Source organism: Aquarana catesbeiana, linkage group LG01 (genome assembly GCF_042186555.1).
Source record: "Aquarana catesbeiana isolate 2022-GZ linkage group LG01, ASM4218655v1, whole genome shotgun sequence".
Lineage (NCBI taxonomy): Eukaryota > Metazoa > Chordata > Amphibia > Anura > Ranidae > Aquarana > Aquarana catesbeiana.
In genome coordinates, this window is record NC_133324.1 from 473131977 (window position 1) to 473137261 (window position 5285).

Consider the following 5285-nt stretch of genomic DNA (forward strand, 5'->3'; position numbering starts at 1 on the left):
TTCTAATTGATTCTTATGTTAAAAATGTGTGAATCCTGGGTGAAAATATTGATAACTGGATCCTTTGAGTCACTGACCTAGAACAAGCATGCAGATAATATAAATAAAGCTCACCATACAGCAGGCTGAATGAAAAAACAGATTCCTCCATCCACACAAACGTAGAAGATGGAGGAAACACCCATCGGGACCTTGCATTCTGACAGTGGCTCAGTTGGAATACACTGATCATCGTCTTAGCTGTTTGCCTGCAGCCTCTGATCAATAGAAAATTTAACAAAAGTGTCTCTTCAACAGAAGTCAGTTAAACAGTGGACATCTGTCCAGTGGGGGAGCAGGTACACTAAACAAAATTTCACCAGTCCCTACTGGAATGGCCTAATCAATGTATGGTCAGCTTTAGAATGAATTCAGAACCCCTCATCTGCAAACCTGTTTGAGGCCAGTGACATGCTTGGTTCCTGCAACCATATATTGGGGGTGCAAAAAATGAAATAGACCTGTGAATATGAGTTAATATTGTCTTTTCTTTAAAAAAAAGGAATAATCAAATTAGTGATGGAATGCTGGAAATCACTGTATCTTTTTAATGTACTTTTTAATGTCCCACATCCCCTTACTGACCAATTAATGTTAGCAATGCATTAGTGTAAAATTGTGGTCAACTAGAGCCAGCCATACATGGACCGAAATTTGGCCGGTTCAGCAGGGACTGGACAAATTTCCATCCATGTATGGGCAGGGTGATTGTATAGAAGTCGATCTGCCGATCTACCTTTGTACAACCACCCAGAGGAACACACAATCAGCACCGTTGATCAGTTTGAAAAACGAAATCAAAAATTATAATATAATAAATAACTATAAATAATTATAACAAATAATAATATAATAATAATAAAAATTATTCAATAATGTAATCAACTCAAAAACACTAAAATTTGCTCAGCTGCAGAATTGTCGCTTTCGTTACTTTTAGTGTTTGATGACGGATTTCCCCACAAATCACTATCGCTCAATTCTGCAAGTTATTCTAATTTATTATTGCTGTTTTCTAGCTGGTCTAAAACCACTTTTGATGTAAAGGGACAGTTTTGGTTGCTATGGACAATCTCCAGTTTCCAGGCAGAAAGAACAGTTTTTATAATATAAAACTGCATGCAGGACACTGGACAGACCACTAGGGACAAAGGGGATGTGTAATTATTTGATACAGTACTGTAATCTATAAGATTACAGTATACTGTATCTGTACTGTGTTTTTTACTTTTTGAATTTGGCGCCCAACTCAGTCCCTGTGCGTCCCAACGCTCGCAGGGAACAGAGCTTGGCACTGTGAATTGAGCGAGACACGGCAGGTTCGCAGATCACAGCGGGGAGACATTGCAGGATCCAGGGGACAAGGTAAATAACCTCTACGAGGATCCTGCGATGCGATCCCGAGTCGGGGATACCGCTTTTGGTATTGAAAATCCACCCGAGCCAGACTCAGGAATACCGCTAGGGGGGTTAACTTACCTAGGACGCATGGTCAAAGCACAGGTTCTGTTTAGGCATGGCCAAAGTTAGCCTTATCTCATATCAAAATCAACAGGAGATGCTTTTGATGAAGGTCTAAGGCCGAAACACATCAACATTTTTGGATGATGTTATTGTTGTAATGCTTAAATTAATATTTTCTATGGAGAAGCTTTAGAGTTGCCGGCCTGTACTTTCTATGGATCTTTTGTGAGCTTAATTAGCCAGAGCACCGACTACTCTACACATCAACTATACTATATAGCGGTAGAGCTTGAGTGAGTTTTTCTCTTGCTACAAAATCAACAGGAGATGAAGGATCTGCTTCTTTTCCCATAATCATCCAAATGCAATGCTCTCACCCCGGTGAGATTTTTTACCTAGAGTTGGGTAACAGCTCTTCTTTTAGAAACATGTTTAAAAAACACTCAGAGGTATTCATAAAGAGTGTCTAAAATATTTTTTAGTATTCCATCCTGCCTCTGCACAACAAATGTCAGTGCAGGTAACTATGTACCTGTTGTAAATACATACATGAATCTTGGGGATGCATTAAATGCGGAGGTGCACTGAGACAGGAGTGTCCACACAGACACTGGACTTTGATCTCTCGCCCATCAAATAAAAGGAGACTTGATGGAAATGATCTTGACAACTCCATAACATAGCCGGAGGACCCCCAAAGAGGGGGGCCACCCTAATTGAGAAACGCATTTATAATTGAATAATAGAACACAGTTAAAGCCCTACAATTCTTTATTGCCAATGATATTTTGATAACAGGACATACATGTTTCAGGGACATAAATATGTTCTTCATCAGGGCTTAAATAATGTAGCAACAATGTGAATTTGACTCCTGAGGGAGTCTCTGTCAACAGTAGAAATGGAGCTGTCTCAGTGGACAAGTAGTAAGGGTGATGGTGTCCCATATGAATGGCACTGCAATGCACCGCACAAACTGTTGTGTGTTACGCACATTACTGAAACACAACGGTCTGAAGGGGGTATAAAGTCAAGAAAACACATTTACACTTAGGGCAGAAACTTTACTTAATATGAGATGCTACCCATAACATATGTGATTTTTTTTCCCCACATAAAAATAATTTGGTTCCTTGAGGAAGTTCCTGAACAAATACATGACGTTAGAAAGGGTTTTTTTCACACTACAGATTTGACACAGCTTGATCAGATAAATGTTTGTTAAACCTGTATGATCTCCTGAGAAGGGACAACATACCTTTCCAGTAAATAGCACGCACGCACATCTTTATCAAGGTGCTATTTTTGAGCAAAACAATTACTTCTTTGACTGGCTCCCATGCTATAGCTTAGTAGGAAATGTCACTAAGAAAAGAGTATTTGGTCAGGAAGATCCAAAATTAAAGCTAATATACTGTAAAAAGCACCCTCTATATAAACATTCTCCCTCTCCACCCCTCCTCCCATCCTCTTCACAAATGGGGCATTTTTTATTTATATATTTTCATTTCCTTTTTTTTTAGAAAAAAAGCGTGGCCCCGTCCCTCGATGCACATCATTCGCCTAGTCAAATAACATGAATGGTGCTCCATATCCTTTGATGTTGAGGCCAAATAATTCACTTTTAGTCTCATCTGACCATCTTAAATGCACCTTGAAGATTCTGAGGCCACATGGAAAAAGGTGTTCTGGTCAGATGGGACTAAAATGTAATTATTTGGCCTCAACACCAAACAATATGTTTGGCAGAAATCCAATACAGCTCACCATCCAAATAACACCATTCCTACAGTACAACGTGGAGGTGGTTGTATATTGTTATGGAGGTGTTTCTCTGCAGCAGGGACTGGAGCACTTGTCAGGATAGAAGAAAAATGGATGGGGCAAAATACCATCAAATTCTTGAGGCGAATCTGCTGCCCTCTGCCAGAAAATTGTCAATAGGAAGACAGTTTACCTTCCAACATGACAATGACCCAAAGCACACAGCAAAAATGACCACACAGTGGTTGAAGGAGAAAAAGGTGAATGTCCTTGCATGACTTAGAGCCCAGACTTAAACCCCATTGAAAATCTGTGGAATAATGACTTGAAGACTGCAGTCCACAGTCAAATTTGGCTGATCTTGAGCAGTTCTGCAAAGAAGAGTGGGCAAAGTCTGCATGTGCAAAGTTAGTAGAGACCTATCCCAATAGATTAAAGGCTGTAATTAAAGCAAAATGTGGTTCAACAAAATACTGAGACAAGGGGGTGATCCTTTTTCCAACTCAGTGATTCTGTTTTTTGAATTTTTTATTTTTTTCTGACATGTTGGTGTTATATCTTTCACGTGGCTGTTATAAGTTGCACTAGTAAATTAGTAAATATAACTGGATACAACAAAAACTGTGTCTGTCTTCAATTCAGGCTGCAAGGCAACATAATGTGATTATTTTAAAGGGGGGGGGGTGATTATTTTCTATACACACTGCATATATATATACTGTATATATATATATATATATATATATATATATGTATATATATATATATATATACATACACACCAAACACACAGTGCAACTTTAAAGGGATTTTTTCCACTTAAAAAAAAAATAATAATAGATGCATCAAGTAATTGTATGCATCTAAGCCTGTAATCCACTGTGACCAGTGGATAGTGGAGGCAATGCACACTATTCCCCCAGTCTCAGGTTCGTATTGATGTATGGACCTTCTGTTATGGTGCTGGAGGAAGTATCAATGGACTATCAATAGGTGGCTTTACTGCACTTGTACTCCACAGATTTTCACAGATCTCTGCAAAGAACCCCCTAATTCAGGAAAGTGGGGGGCAGTGTGGGGGGCTAGGGAATGGCGCCAGGTTATACGTTACAACCTAAATATAGATAAAACATGCTATGAAAGGTAGACCTAACATTTAAAAGGATATGGTCAGCATCAAAACTTGAAATGTGAAAAAAGTTCTTCCCATTACCTAAACAGCTTTTCTTACATTGCCATCTAGTGGATATTCTTACACATGAGAAATGTAAGATGATTTGAAAAAAGATAGGAAAGTTAAAGGTTTAGTCCATTTCTTTAAAAAAAAAAAAAAAAAAAAGTAATTGCAGCAACACTGCTCTCAGGATCAATGTGCATTTACAAATTTTTTTCATTGAAACAATGAGTACATGGTGAGAGTAATATAAAGACTCCTTCAGTGTTATCCCTGTCTCATGTCCGTATGGACCTGCTGTTATGGGGCTGCAGTATGGCTACAGGAGGAAGATTGATGGAGGATGCCCGCTGCACTTTGCACAGTCTCTCCGCCGTGGTAGAAGATAGGACATGTAGTAATATAATGTAACAATTCCAGACCTGAATGATATGGCTGTATGGATAAAGTCATGCATAGCCACTACAAAGCCAAACCATTACAACTTTTGGTCAGAAGCATGCCGGTAAGAGTGAAGTAAGGGGGAGGGGGGTAAGGCCATTTGGGTTGTGGGGATGGTGTATGCAACTTTGCTTCAGGTTACACCCAAAATATGAGTTTAATAAGAAGCATGATCTAAAATGTGGACTTTAACATACATTCACAAGGAGAGCAATATGTAGACTGATGTTATAGAGTTGATCTGAAATTGTCCATTGCCTGGCTGTCTCTGTCTTCAATACTTCTGAGTTGTGGACCCAGAACGCTCACAACAGTGTCTGAATGCCTAATACTCCATATTTGTTCTTTGGTCAGTGATAGCAAATAAACCAAAGTATAGCTTGATGATAGGCAGGCAGCTAAC